The following is a 16826-nucleotide window of genomic DNA, read 5'->3' as shown; positions in this document are numbered from 1 at the left end:
AAAACTATACAGTAGAAATATTAAAAAATAAAAAAGTAATGGTCAGATTGACTGTAAACAGAAATAAACTGAAAGAACGAGCAAACCTATAAAGCAAAGATATGAGTGCTTGAAAATGGGACATGATGTAAAGTGCTTATGCACTTAGATGCTTGGTGGTTGATTTTGGCTTTAGTTTTCTCCAAAACTATACAGTAGAATTATTTAAAAATAATACAGTAATGGTCAGATTGACTGTTAACAGAAATAAACTGAAAGAACGAGCAAACCTATAAAGCAAAAATTTTTTAGAGTGCTTGAAAATAGGAAATGATGTAAAGTGCTTATGCACTTCGATGCTTGGGGTTGATTTTGGCTTTAGTTTTCTCCAAAACTATACAGTAGAAATATTTGAAACTTAGTACAGTAATGGTCAGATTGACTGTAAACAGAAATAAACTGAAAGAATGAGCAAACCTATAAAGCAAAGATTTTATGAGTGCTTGAAAATAGGAAATGATGTAAGGTGCTTATGCACTTCGATGCTTGGGGTTGATTTTGGCTTTAGTTTTCTCCAAAACTATACAGTAGAAATATTTGAAACTTAATACAGTAATGGTCAGATTGACTGTAAACAGAAATAAACTGAAAGAACAAGCAAACCTATAAAGAAAAGATTTTAATGAGTGCTTGAAAATGGGACATGATGTGAAAGTGCTTATGCGCTTAGATTCTTGGGGTGAATTTGGCTTTAGTTTTCTCCAAAACTATACAGTAGAATTATTTGAAAAATAATAAAGTAATGGCCAGATTGACTGTAAACAGAAATAAACTGAAAGAACGAGCAAACCTATAAAGCAAAGATTTTTATGAGTGCTTGAAAATGGGACATGATGTAAAGTGCTTATGCACTTAGATGCTTGGGGTTGATTCTGGCTTTAGTATTCTCCAAAACTATACAGTAGAAGTATTTAAAAAATAAAACAGTAATGGTCAGATTGACTGTAAACAGAAATAAAGTGAAAGAACGAGCAAACCTATAAAGCAAAGATTTTTATGAGTGCTTGAAAATAGGAAATGATGTAAGGTGCTTATGCACTTCGATGCTTGGGGTTGATTTTGGCTTTAGTTTTCTCCAAAACTATACAGTAGAAATATTTGAAACTTAATACAGTAATCGTCAGATTGACTGTAAACAGAAATAAACTGAAAGAACGAGCAAACCTATAAAGCAAAGATTTTTATGAGTGCTTGAAAATGGGACATGATGTAAAGTGCCTATGCACTTAGATGCTTGGGGTTGATTCTGGCTTTAGTATTCTCCAAAACTATACAGTAGAAGTATTTAAAAAATAATACAGTAATGGTCAGATTGACTGTAAACAGAAATAAACTGAAAGAACGAGCAAACCTATAAAGCAAAGATTTTTATGAGTGCTTGAAAATGGGACATGATGTAAAGTGCTTATGCACTTAGATGCTTGGGGTTGATTTTGGTTTTAGTTTTCTCCAAAACTATACAGTAGAAATATTTGAAACGTAATACAGTAATGGTCAGATTGACTGTAAACAGAAATAAACTGAAAGAACAAGCAAACCTATAAAGAAAAGATTTTAATGAGTTCTTGAAAATGGGACATGATGTGAAAGTGCTTATGCGCTTCGATTCTTGGGGTGAATTTGGCTTTAGTTTTCTCCAAAACTATACAGTAGAATTATTTGAAAAATAATAAAGTAATGGCCAGATTGACTGTAAACAGAAATAAACTGAAAGAACGAGCAAACCTATAAAGCAAAGATTTTTATGAGTGCTTGAAAATGGGACATGATGTAAAGTGCTTATGCACTTAGATGCTTGGGGTTGATTTTGGCTTTAGTATTCTCCAAAACTATACAGTAGAAGTATTTAAAAAATAAAACAGTAATGGTCAGATTGACTGTAAACAGAAATAAAGTGAAAGAACGAGCAAACCTATAAAGCAAAGATTTTTATGAGTGCTTGAAAATGGGACATGATGTGAAAGTGCTTATGCACTTAGATGCTTGGGGTTGATTCTGGCTTTAGTTTTCTCCAAAACTATACAGTAGAATTATTTGGAAAATAATAAAGTAATGGCCAGATTGACTGTAAACAGAAATAAACTGAAAGAACGAGCAAACCTATAAAGCAAAGATTTTTATGAGTGCTTGAAAATGGGACATGATGTAAAAAAGCTTATGCGCTTAGATTCTTGGGGTTGAATTTGGTTTTAGTTTTCTCCAAAACTATACAGTAGAAATATTAAAAAAATAAAAAAGTAATGGTCAGATTGACTGTAAACAGAAATAAACTGAAAGAACGAGCAAACCTATAAAGCAAAGATATGAGTGCTTGAAAATGGGACATGATGTAAAGTGCTTATGCACTTAGATGCTTGGTGGTTGATTTTGGCTTTAGTTTTCTCCAAAACTATACAGTAGAATTATTTAAAAAATAATACAGTAATGGTCAGATTGACTGTTAACAGAAATAAACTGAAAGAACGAGCAAACCTATAAAGCAAAAATTTTTTAGAGTGCTTGAAAATAGGAAATGATGTAAAGTGCTTATGCACTTCGATGCTTGGGGTTGATTTTGGCTTTAGTTTTCTCCAAAACTATACAGTAGAAATATTTGAAACTTAGTACAGTAATGGTCAGATTGACTGTAAACAGAAATAAACTGAAAGAATGAGCAAACCTATAAAGCAAAGATTTTTATGAGTGCTTGAAAATAGGAAATGATGTAAGGTGCTTATGCACTTCGATGCTTGGGGTTGATTTTGGCTTTAGTTTTCTCCAAAACTATACAGTAGAAATATTTGAAACTTAATACAGTAATGGTCAGATTGACTGTAAACAGAAATAAACTGAAAGAACAAGCAAACCTATAAAGAAAAGATTTTAATGAGTGCTTGAAAATGGGACATGATGTGAAAGTGCTTATGCGCTTAGATTCTTGGGGTGAATTTGGCTTTAGTTTTCTCCAAAACTATACAGTAGAATTATTTGAAAAATAATAAAGTAATGGCCAGATTGACTGTAAACAGAAATAAACTGAAAGAACGAGCAAACCTATAAAGCAAAGATTTTTATGAGTGCTTGAAAATGGGACATGATGTAAAGTGCTTATGCACTTAGATGCTTGGGGTTGATTCTGGCTTTAGTATTCTCCAAAACTATACAGTAGAAGTATTTAAAAAATAAAACAGTAATGGTCAGATTGACTGTAAACAGAAATAAAGTGAAAGAACGAGCAAACCTATAAAGCAAAGATTTTTATGAGTGCTTGAAAATGGGACATGATGTGAAAGTGCTTATGCACTTAGATGCTTGGGGTTGATTCTGGCTTTAGTTTTCTCCAAAACTATAAAGTAGAATTATTTGAAAAATAATAAAGTAATGGCCAGATTGACTGTAAACAGAAATAAACTGAAAGAACGAGCAAACCTATAAAGCAAAGATTTTTATGAGTGCTTGAAAATGGGACATGATGTAAAGTTCTTATGCACTTAGATGCTTGGGGTTGAATTTGGCTTTAGTTTTCTCCAAAACTATACAGTAGAAATATTTGAAACTTAATACAGTAATCGTCAGATTGACTGTAAACAGAAATAAACTGAAAGAACGAGCAAACCTATAAAGCAAAGATTTTTATGAGTGATTGAAATGGGGACATGATGTAAAGTGCTTATGCACTTAGATGCTTGGTGGTTGATTTTAGCTTTAGTTTTCTAAAAAAAAATATACAGTAGAAATATTTGAAACTTAATACAGTAATGGTCAGATTGACTGTTAACAGAAATAAACTGAAAGAACAAGCAAACCTATAAAGAAAAGATTTTAATGAGTGCTTGAAAATGGGACATGATGTGAAAGTGCTTATGCGCTTCGATTCTTGGGGTGAATTTGGCTTTAGTTTTCTCCAAAACTATACAGTAGAATTATTTGAAAAATAATAAAGTAATGGCCAGATTGACTGTAAACAGAAATAAACTGAAAGAACGAGCAAACCTATAAAGCAAAGATTTTTATGAGTGCTTGAAAATGGGACATGATGTAAAGTGCTTATGCACTTAGATGCTTGGGGTTGATTCTGGCTTTAGTATTCTCCAAAACTATACAGTAGAAGTATTTAAAAAATAAAACAGTAATGGTCAGATTGACTGTAAACAGAAATAAAGTGAAAGAACGAGCAAACCTATAAAGCAAAGATTTTTATGAGTGCTTGAAAATGGGACATGATGTGAAAGTGCTTATGCACTTAGATGCTTGGGGTTGATTCTGGCTTTAGTTTTCTCCAAAACTATACAGTAGAATTATTTGAAAAATAATAAAGTAATGGCCAGATTGACTGTAAACAGAAATAAACTGAAAGAACGAGCAAACCTATGAAGCAAAGATTTTTATGAGTGCTTGAAAATGGGACATGATGTAAAAAAGCTTATGCGCTTAGATTCTTGGGGTTGAATTTGGTTTTAGTTTTCTCCAAAACTATACAGTAGAAATATTAAAAAAATAAAAAAGTAATGGTCAGATTGACTGTAAACAGAAATAAACTGAAAGAACGAGCAAACCTATAAAGCAAAGATATGAGTGCTTGAAAATGGGACATGATGTAAAGTGCTTATGCACTTAGATGCTTGGTGGTTGATTTTGGCTTTAGTTTTCTCCAAAACTATACAGTAGAATTATTTAAAAAATAATACAGTAATGGTCAGATTGACTGTAAACAGAAATAAACTGAAAGAACGAGCAAACCTATAAAGCAAAGATTTTTATGAGTGCTTGAAAATGGGACATGATGTAAAAAAGCTTATGCGCTTAGATTCTTGGGGTTGAATTTGGTTTTAGTTTTCTCCAAAACTATACAGTAGAAATATTTGAAACTTAATACAGTAATGGTCAGATTGACTGTAAACAGAAATAAACTGAAAGAACAAGCAAAGCTATAAAGCAAAGATATGAGTGCTTGAAAATGGGACATGATGTAAAGTGCTTATGCACTTAGATGCTTGGTGGTTGATTTTGGCTTTAGTTTTCTCCAAAACTACAGTAGAAATATTTGAAACTTAATACAGTAATGGTCAGATTGACTGTAAACAGAAATAAACTGAAAGAACGAGCAAACCTATAAAGCAAAGATTTTTTATGAGTGTTTGAAAATGGGTAATGGTGTAAAAAAGCTTATGCGCTTAGATTCTTGGGGTTGAATTTGGCTTTAGTTTTCTCCAAAACTATACAGTAGTAACATTTGAAAAGTAATACATCAATGGTAAGAGTGACTGTGAATAGGAGTCCACTGAAAGAAAGAGCAAACCCATAAAGGAAAGATTTTTATGAGTGTATGAAAATGGGTAAAATGCACTTTTTTGGAGTCATTTTGCCAATAATTTTTTCCAACACTAAACAGTAAAATAATTTAATAAATAATTCAGCAATAATTCACTTAATTCAGTTATATTCTGGGTCACTGTTAAAAGTTATCAATTGGAAAAAGGAGCAAACCTTTTGAGGAAAGCATTTTATGAGTAAGTGCTTTTTATGAGAAAAGAGTGAGAATGCACATTGAGTTTTGGAGTGATTTGCCTTTAAATTGTACAAAAATTGTATAATAGTTTTAACTTGAAAATAAATACAGCAATAGTCAGGATAACTATTAGTTGAAAGGTATACACACACAAACAACACACAAAAACGCAATACATATTGTATCAATGTGTGTATGTATATATATATATATATATATATATATACATACATACACACATTGATAAATTATCTACATTAATTAATGTAAAATAAAAATGTTAATGTACAAAAACAATGTATTCACAAACATTAATTCAATGTTCAAGTCATTTAAAAAAATGCATTATTTATATCATGACATAAAATAGCAATACATAAATATTCTGATGTCCCTTTAAGTTCTTTTTAGGGTTAAATTACGTTTTATGCAGATTTTATTTCATTTTTTTTTTTTTTTTTTTGGGAGGGGGTGGGCACCCGTGAACTATTGAAAATATCAGAAAAAGTATAAAGGAAACGCCGTTACGACAGCTTCTTTACATCTATTTTGACCGCTCCCAGCACCCGTACCGTAAGTGCACCATTAGACGCACAAAATAAAAAAAAAGTGCGGCTGGCTTGACCCTGTACTTTCAAACCGCGGCTGGCTTGACCGCAGTGAATGGAGTAATGATGCTGAAAATTCAGCTTTGCATCACAGAAATAAATGATAATTTAAAGTATAATAAATTGAAAACAAATTATTTTAAATTTGAATAATATATCACAATATTAATTTTTTTCTGTATTTTTGATCAAATAAATGCAGGCTTGATGAGCAGAAGAAACTTCTTTCAAAAACATTAAAAATAGTAATGTTTCCAAACTTTTGGCCTGTACTGTATCCCCCCAAAACTGCACAACTGTAGAGTAAAACATTAATAAAAAAGTGATAATAAAAAATGTGTCTTAAAACTGACACGATTGTACAAAATCGCAGTCTGGGGACTCAGAACTGCTAACATTAAGTTTAAGGTAAAAATAACTGCCATGAAATTATAGTATCTTACTCCTATGCAATAAATTGTTCTTTCACTACATCTCTTTACCTCTGTCTTTATCCTCTTCTCTTCTTTTTGGCACTGTATCTATCGCAGACTATGCTCATTTATAATGTGTCATGTAAATTCAGCCTTCCGTCACAATCAGGAAACTTTCACCGTGTCTAGAACTGGCGCAAGCTGCCAGGCCCGTTTCTACGAGCTGTGTGTTAACAAAGACAGTGCTGTCTACATTGGATGCGGCGTCGGGCACGCTACACAAGAAATTACCAACAACTGATCGTGCGCGCGCTCTGTTTCTGACGCATTTCAAGCACTCGGGGGAAGATTGAAGAGCCTGACTTTTTTTTTTTTTTTTTTTTGCTTTATTTGGTAGTATTTCGAATTAATGGTTTTTAAATAGTAGCCTATTATAAAAAAAAAAAAAAAAAAAAAAAAAAAAGATTCACTCGTTCACTCATTCTGGCGCCCCTATGGATGAGTGGCGCGCCTTTAGCATTTGCCTATACCGCCTATGCCGCGGGCCGGCCCTGTGTTAGAGTTATCTCTATTTGTCACATTTATATTATTTACATCAAGCTTTTGAATGGTATAGTATTGTATATTGTTATTGAAACTTAATAATGTTTCACTTGATTATACATTAATGCAATGCATCCTGTCATCGCTGCACTGGCTCCCTATCAAACATTGTATAGATTTGAAAATATTGCTTATTACTTATAAAGCCCTGAATGGTTTAGCACCTCAGTATTTGAATGAGCTCCTTTTACGTTATACTCCTCTACGTCCGCTACGTTCTCAAAACTCAGGCAATTTGATAATACCTAGAATATCAAAATCAACTGCGGGCGGCAGATCCTTTTCCTATTTGGCGCCTAAACTCTGGAATAACCTACCTAACATTGTTCGGGAGGCAGACACACTTTTGCAGTTTAAATCTAGATTAAAGACCCATCTCTTTAACCTGGCTTACACATAACATACTAATATGCTTTTAATATCCAAATCCATTAAAGGATTTTTAGGCTGCATTAATTAGGTAAACCGGGACCGGAAACACTTCACATAACACCCGATGTACTTGCTACATCATTTAGAAGAATGGCATCTACGCTAATATTTGTCTGTTTCTCTCTTGTTCCGAGGTCACCGTGGCCACCAGATCCAGTCTGTATCCAGACCAGAGGGTCACTGCAGTCCCCCAGATCCAGTACGTATCCAGACCAGATGGTGGATCAGCACCTAGAAAGGACCTCTACATCCCTGAAAGACAGCGGAGACCAGGACAACTAGAGCCCCAGATACAGATCCCCTGTAAAGACCTTGTCTCAGAGGACCACCAGGACAAGACCACAGGAAACAGATGATTCTTCTGCACAATCTGACTTTGCTGCAGCCTGGAATTGAACTACTGGTTTCGTCTGGTCAGAGGAGAACTGGCCCCCCAACTGAGCCTGGTTTCTCCCAAGGTTTTTTTCTCCATTCTGTCACCGATGGAGTTTCGGTTCCTTGCCGCTGTCGCCTCTGGCTTGCTTAGTTGGGGTCACTTCATCTACAGCGATATCATTGACTTGATTACAAATAAATGCACAGACACTATTTAAACTGAACAGAGATGACATAACTGAATTCAATGATGAACTGCCTTTAACTATCATTTTGCATTATTGAGACACTGTTTTCCAAATGAATGTTGTTCAGTGCTTTGACGCAATGTATAAATAAAGGTGATTGATTGATTGATAGTCAGGAATTATAGTTTGGAAAAAGTATTTGGAAAAAGTCTAACTAGTAAAACGTTTACACGTTATGTGAAAACTAGTACAAATAAATAAAAAGACACTTACTCATGTTTATGATCTCTGCTGAATAAAGTGCTTCATTCTTTTTTCTGAGGAAATCCATTTCTCAAATCCTCAACCACATCACATCTTTTTGGAGTGATTTATGTCTTATTCCTCTCATCGCGAAGCAAACAGTAAAATAAAATAAAAACTTGAAGAACAGTCTGGCTGCTTTTTCTTCTGTGTGGGCGTATTCAAGCCGCGCGCTTCAGTTTGAATCTGAATAGCGCGTTAAGCGCGGGGCGTGGTCACATTAGATATAATGAAGGGAGACATGAAAAATAGATATCGCGTTGTTTTCATATGGATTACTTTATCTCAGAATATTTGTTTTCAGCAGCACTTGTTTAGTTTAAAAGTAGACATTTCAGGCTTTCTAATGATATCTCTCTCATGTCTCTTCGTTGAGTATTCACGGAGTTACAGTTCATTTTAACGATGTGTTTGTAAATGAAGATCAGCGCACACAAAGAGTGTAATTTAAGTTCTCTTCGGGGTTATCAGGAGAAAATGACTCAAAACACATATATATGCGTTAATCGACTTCAAAGGGTTAACATCGCAAATGGCTTTAGATTACACTGACCAAGTTTGGTGTTGATCTGAATAAATCTCTAGGAGGAGTTCGTTAAAGTACAACCCCTGAAAATGGCAAAAACAACACCAATTTTGCAGGGAAAATTCAAAACAACCGACTTCCTGTTGGGATTCGGATTTCGTACCAAGATACTTTTTTGTAGGTATTGGTGTGTTACATGTGTGTACCAATTTTTGTACATGTAAGTGAAACATAGCTCGAGGCGCACTCCGTTGAATGTGTATAGGTGGCGCTATAGAGCCATTTTGCCACACCCAATGGACTATTGGCCTTTAGATGTGTTCAGGCCAGGAGTCTTATCAAACATGTGAAGTTTGGGCAAGATCGGACATTTAATGCCTGAGTTACAACAAGTTTTATTCCCATGGAGAGACTTTGAACTTTGTCATGGCGCCATGGACACGCCTTTTCAAAAAAAAAACAAGATCTTCATAATTTAAAAGTGCACAGGCCTTTAGATTAGACTGACCATAAAAAAGACATTGATGTCAAAAAATTTCAAGGAGTAGTCTGTCGCAGTGTAACATATGTCACTTCCTGTTGCCAATAGGTGGCGCTATGACTATAACTGTATATGGGCATGTCAATCTGTTCAGGTTCGGAGTCTTATCAAACATGTGAAGTTTGGGGCAGATTGGACATTGTATGTCTGAGTTACAGCAACTTCCTTTTTCATGGCGAAACATAGAAATTTGTCAGGCCGCCATGGACACGCCCTTCAACAAAAACTCAAGATCTTCGCAATTTAACATCGCAAAGGCCTTTAGATTAGGCATACCAAATTTGGTGTTGATCAAATTTGAAGAAATCTCTAGGAGGAGGACGACTTCCTGTTGGGTTTAGAATTTTGCTCCAAGAGTGTTTTTTGTAGGTATTGGTGTGTTACGTATGTGTGCCAATATTCGTGCATGTATGTGAAATTTAGCTGGAAGGCTGTTGATTTTCTTAGTATAGGTGGCGCTGTCGAGCCATTTTTCCTCACCCTCTTCTGAATCCTATATCAGACGAAAATTTTCACCAGGTTTGTGAGCAAAGTTTCATGACATTTTGAGTGCAAAGTTTCATGACATTTTGAGCATGTTTAAGCCCTCAAAAATGTGATTCATTCAGGAGAAGAAGAAGAAGCAGAATAATAATAATAATAATAAACAAAGTAGATACAAGAGGGTCCTCGCACCTCGGTGCTCGGGCCTTAATAAACAGAGCAGATACAAGAGGGTCCTCACACCATCGGTGCTCGGGCCTTAATAATAATAAACGGAGCAGATACAATAGGGTCCTCACACCTTTCGGTGCTCGGGCCCTAATAATAATTAAAGCTGCAAGAGGCCCGGCGTTTATTTGACTACCGGTTTTTATTTTATTTATTACGGTATACAGCTTTTGGAATAGATCAGTTATACTACATTATGTTTAGAATGTTTACAATGTTGGTAGGTTTAGGGTGTGATACAATAATCATTAATATGAAGTGAATATGAATATAAAAGGTTCTAAACATAATGAATAAAACGTGTTGCAACAATTAATGCGAATTTAATTTAATTGAATTGTCAATGACATGTCCGTGTTCCTCAATAGCCCATATCCTTCGTTCTGTTAAATTATATATATTTTTTTCCCCCAATCCTGGTAAAATGTATATTTTTAGTGATGAGTAAAATTATCGTAAATTTTTTGTTTCATATTGTGTGAATGTATAATTTGTTTATTTTCATTTAAAAGAAGAAAATAAGACATGGAGACGAATGAATGTGTACGCATACATGAGAGGAAGAGAGAGAGGGTTGCAGAGAGAGACATGAATGCAATGTAATACCCGCGCCACGTGGTCCACAGATGCGTCTTCGGATAGAGAGTGCTACGGATAACATTGACGAATCACCGACAATAACCCAGAAAAACGACAAATGGTCACGTCGTATGGATAGTTCACATGTTTTAACACAAAGGTAAAGTGTAAAGAGATGGGGGTTGAATCTCACAAAATTGTCAGGAGTGGATGTGTCTAACACACACATTCATTCTTGGAATTTTTATTTAAAACCTTTATTATATTGCTGTGAAATGATTTATACAGTCAACTGATTAAATTTGAGGGTAGGCGCACTCGTAATATGATATGAGGTCACATTATCTTTTATCTTCATTAATTTTTCCTCGCACACTGTCCATATTTTCACAGAGAAACCTCGCCAGGCACAATTTACTGTTGTACGGCTTTCTCGGTGCCAGAGTCAGCCTTTCCATCATCTCTTCATCCAATTCCTTCAAAGGGTTTTAGGTGAGTATAAGAAGTCCATGTCTATGTATTTTTCACAGCTCTTTTTCTGATTTCCTTAGAAATCCGAGGGGGATCCTATTTATCTAAGCGAATCCAGTGCCGCCGCTCCCTAGGGAAACCCCCCACCACCCCACATGTGACAGACCATAAAATCTTTCGCCCTAAGTTCACCGGTCACCGGACAGTCATGCACACACAGGTGACTGATTTATCTTTCACCTAAAGGACACCTGTCACCGCATGGTCATGTACCGGAGGTCTGGTGTCTAATTTTCAAACAGGTGACCATCATACTCATTACATCACATCATTAGGATAATCCCTTACGATGTGATCTATTTCGGAAACAGATAACAAGTCACAGCTGCCGATTATTCACGGATGGAGTCATTTCACGCTGATGACATATAACCTTGATTTATTACAAACAGATGTCATAGCAACACCTGTGATCATTAAAAGGTCATAGGTCAAGGTCAGGTGGGGGAGGGGTCAAGGTTAATAGGTCAAGGACATGTGGGGGAGGGGTCACAAAGTCAAGGTCATGAGGGGTCGTTGTACTTTAATGGTTGTGGATTAAATAGCTCAACATGAGAGCCAATGCAAACACAATGACGTGAAATATAATGTCATCATTTTTTTAATAAGAGTGGCTTGATTAAGAGGTGGAAATAGCGGATGATGGAAACTAGGGATGGGCTTTTGCCGCAAATATCACATTCGAATATTTGAGCTCGCAAAAATCAAATATTCAAATAATCATTAATTTAAATTAAGTTTCATGAGACAGATGTTATTTTTCAGCAACATTTATTGTTTCCGTCATTTTGTACAAGTTTATACACAATAAGCTTGAACATTACCCATCGTGTTTTGTAGATGAAAACCTTTAACAATGCATGCAAACAAACAAAAGTACAGATACAAAAATAAAAAGTGAACAAAGAAAAAACGTAAAGCAGCCTGCAGCAATTAGGCTATTGTAGAACGTACACTTAACTTTGAAACTTTTAAACTGTCAGCAAATCTTTTTTTGCTTTTTTTCTATTGTTTTACATGTTCTTGTTAAGAAATACGGACATGTAAACATGATCGGGGGAAAGTCAGCTCCTTAGCCTGTTAACAATAAGGCCGGCCGCGGAGAAAACGCGCTCTGACGGCACAGACGTTGGCCTCTTCATAGTTGGTGACAGCAGCTGCATCCGCACCACTCGCATCAAGGAAAATAATGTTCTGATAATGTTCAAAAAGTTTTTTTTTTCTTACTTCTCTCATGTTTTCATCGACAAACCTGAGATGTTTGTGCTGAGGATCTAGGGCAGACGAGAGAAGAGGATGTTTTCATTGCATTCTCCAAGTTAGTAGTGTTTATTCCTTGCCTAAGAGATGCCGCAACAATGTTCTTGAATTCGGCTACTTTCTGTGATTCTCCACTGCATATTTGAAGTACTGTAGAAGACAGCAGTTCTTAGGGCCCGTTCACATATTGCATCTTTTGCAAGCTCAAGTTCGTTATTTCCAATGTAGGCGCGCGGTATGCGTGCTCATAATGGAAGTGACATGGTCGCTATGCGCACGCGGTGCGACGCGCCCGTTTTTTTCCAGGTGCGTCCGCACCGCATCGAGTTAAAAACATAAACTTTTTAGAATGCCGCAAGCGCACCGCAGGTCATGTGACAAGAAACACATTCAGCTTCATCCTTTCCCGTAACAACGTGGAAAGCTCAGCCAAGATGAAGGAACAGCTGATCATAGCTGTATATGGATTGCCATTTTGAAATAAATTTAGTAGCTGAGCTACTGAAAGCAATTTTTTGTGCTGCAAATCCATTTATCCTTTGCTGAAATTTCCGCGTCTTCATGGAGAGAGCGCATCATTGTTGCTTAGCAACGGCAGACGCCTCAGCTTCTGCCCAAGCGCTTTGGAAAGAAGGAGAAAGCGGTGCATCTAGCGCTTTCCACGCGTTTTTACGTGTGATATGTGAACACAATATTAATTCATTAATTATTTTTTGCTTTGCACACATCTTCAAATATGCCTTGGAGAATCACAGAAAGTGACCAAATTAGGTTTAATTGAGAACTTTTTTTTTTTTTTTTGCGAAATTCAAATATAATTTTTATTTATCGAATAATTAGAGCAGAACGAATATTTGAATGTTCGACTATCCATGCACACCCCTTATGGAAACACAACAGTAACAAAACTCCAAGACATTTACAGTCACACTCAGGTGTAGTAGTGTGCAAACTCACCTACATAGGGATTTTTAGATAAGAAATTTCATGTTCAAGTTCAATCATATTTTGTGTGAGATTATTTTTATTAATATTTTTTTCATTTCAGAATTTCTTGGTAACACAGCACTGTAAAAAAAAAATCTCAGGCAAAATACAAATATGCATTATAAGGTACATCAGGGGTCAAATCAAATATTAATAGCATATTTAACTTCAAAGTTAATCTCTTTTTTGTGTGTGTGTGCTCTACAGGTTTGGTATAAAGAATGTTTTTGCTCAGTTGTCTGAAATGTCACCCCAATAGAGAAAAGTTTTGCTCAGCAAGAAACAAAATTAAAGAGAACATTGCTTGTATCTTTTTGTATGATTTCCAAATATATTTTGCTTCTAATCAAAGTTTGTAACATTGTGATATTCTTCGTGGCTGGTTGATTTGGTTTGTTACTTATAAAGACACTTTCAGAAACACTGAATTACACTTAAGAAAATATAAAATGGCATAAAGGGAAAAGACTTTGTTCTTTCAAACCAAACCAGGGTCAGGGCATCTGGCAGTGTAATTGTTTATTAAAACATGTCTCTCCCTAACTGTCTGGGTGTGTTGGTCAAATCATTTTTGTTTTGTGTTTGTGAATTGGTGGCAGTGTACTAGTTAAGGACATGCAAAGTACAAAATATCTAGCATAGCTGAAAATGTTCTGTGACTAATAAGGTGTTCTGAGTGAGACATTTATGCAAAGCAATTATTCTCTTATATCTATGTCATTTGAGAGGGATTTGCTATGAAACACGCATTTTGCTCACAACTAAATGCTTTCTGACCAGTGTTGCAAATTGCGTAACGCAGGTTCAAATGAGACTTCAGATGTGCGTTGGATTACATGAGAATAATCTGAGAGAGAGACTTTGGGATTGGTGGAATGGGTGACTGAGAAATGGGTGTCTGAGTGAAAGGATGAGAAGAAGAAAAGGATGAGCACCCACATGGAAATGAAAGTCGATTTGGATCTTCGAAATACCGCGTTTATTTGTGATTATGTCTTCTTAATTAACAATCATTTCAGCACTTCAGTGGTTCAACTACATTACAAAGTGATTGTATAATAAAGTCAAGAACTATGACAATGAGATTTCCAAGATCCCAGCAGCACTTATCTAATGCGCATTTGCGCATATCGGTCACTCAAACTGCAATATTCAAATGAAGATACATAATTTAAAAATAAATGTTTTGGAGACGTAACTATGCAAACTGTATTCTTTTGGATTGTCCTTCAATAAGCGAAGCGCTTGCCGGTTGGTCAGCGCTGGGATCAGGTGGTTTAGCCGCCGGTGTGTTGTTTGTTTGTTTGACGGTGGTGTTAATCTCTCATGTCAGGAATCTATTCCCCCAGCGAGTCCGAGGCGAGGAGGATTACAGCCAGACAATTAGCTTTCTAGTATGAGGAGACCTGGTAGTGTAACTCCACTAAAACGCAAATAAACAATTTAAGACGGTCTTGAGACAGTCATTTCGCTGATGGTTGTGTGCTTGCCTACGCAGTGCACCTCAGACAACAAGTAGCCCAACCAGTGTTGCCAGATTGGAAATGTCCAAGTATCGTACCAGAAGTTCAAAATTATCGTATTTGGAAGAAAATTATCGTACACGAGTCAAAACACTTATCTATCTATTCAAAACCAACTACATTTTGACACGACCTGCAAATTACCACAATAGATAACTTGGCGTATGTTTGGACGGAAGCAGTGCGACAAAATATTATCCCTGTCATGGTCTTGTCATGATCTTGTCGCTCTCTCTGTCCCCCTCTGCTGATTACTCTTCTCCTTTTCTCCCTCACTCTCCGTTTCTGTTTTACATCTGTCTCCACTTCCCATTAAGATAATTTCCCTCCACCTGTTTCTCATCCTGCCTCATTATCTTGGCTACTTCTACCCTCCCGTTTTCCTGTCTCTTTGTCAGATTGTTGTCACCTATGAGCATCAGTCATTGGCGTCTGCACATTCGTTTGGTCCTGTCCTGTCCTGTCCTGTCTTGTCGGGGTTTGGTTAGTAGATCACTACCACTACCGGAATTACTCTGTGCTCACCATTTTGCACCCACAGAACCTTACCTGCTGTATTACACCTCGGCCTCCCTGCTCTGCGAGCACCGACCGTCGGCTCCTCCGTGAGCCACGTAAAGCCTCCGCCTCGCCAGTCTGCTGGTCACCCCTGCCACAGAGGTCTTCTTAGTTTATTTGTACTACCCAGTCTACGGGTCATCATCTGTTAAATCCATTCCTCCCACGCCTTTGTTGGAAATACCTGTGGCCTGACTTTGTTTCATTAAAAGACACATTTGAGTCCTCTCTCTCTTCATTATCATCACAATCCCATTATTTTCAGTGACTTCGTACGTCGTGGTGAATATTAAAACATATTAAAATTATTTTTAACTCTTGCTTTGTCACGTCCATTGTAGGCGGAATTTAGCTGTTGCTGTGTGGTGCAGTTAACTCCACATCTGAGCCGCTGTCTTCTGAAGACTGCGTGTTGCCAGATGTTGAAGGGGTTCCTTCTGTGATGGACCGCAACCGTGCTCGGTGGCTTTAAAGCAGGGCACACTCCTAGCTGCATTCTTAACACACCCTCAGGTGCACACGAACGCATTAAGAGTGTAATGAGCCGCTTTCGTGTATGAGTAAAGAAGCCCCGACTGCTACTACCATCATTAACATTTTCATCAAATTCTGAAATTATCGTACATTACGGGATTTTTTCCATTATTGATCGTACATCGTACAGAGGTAAAAATTATCATACAAATAAGATAATTATCGTACGTCTGGCAACATTGAGCCCAACCCAATGAATGAGTCACCATGCATGCTTTACATACTATAGTTATCCTTAGCATTATAGCCTACTATATTCAAGAATTGAAGATTTAAGTTCCTTATTTTAACTGAAGGCTACCATAGGCTGTAATTCACTCTGTAATTTTACTTAAAGAAAAAAAAAACTTTTATCATTAAAATCAAGCAAATTGTCTTCTTAAATGTTGTTCTTTAACTTAAGTAAATTTTTTAACATTTCCACAGCGTGCACTGCGCCTTCCTATCCTAAAATGAAAAACTTCACATGACAGACTTCAGCATAAATTCACTTCAGAATCAACTGACCTTTCAAATTAAAGTGCAGTTCTCCGTTAGTTGAAATCCTCTCTCTCGCTTGTTAAGGACAGACTTTAACAATCTTCTTTGGCTCTTGCAAAACAGTTTTCAATAACCAGTCAGTTCCCG

This window comes from Carassius auratus, chromosome 32 (assembly GCF_003368295.1).
Source record: "Carassius auratus strain Wakin chromosome 32, ASM336829v1, whole genome shotgun sequence".
NCBI lineage: Eukaryota > Metazoa > Chordata > Actinopteri > Cypriniformes > Cyprinidae > Carassius > Carassius auratus.
Note: the sequence above shows the minus strand (reverse complement) of the source record.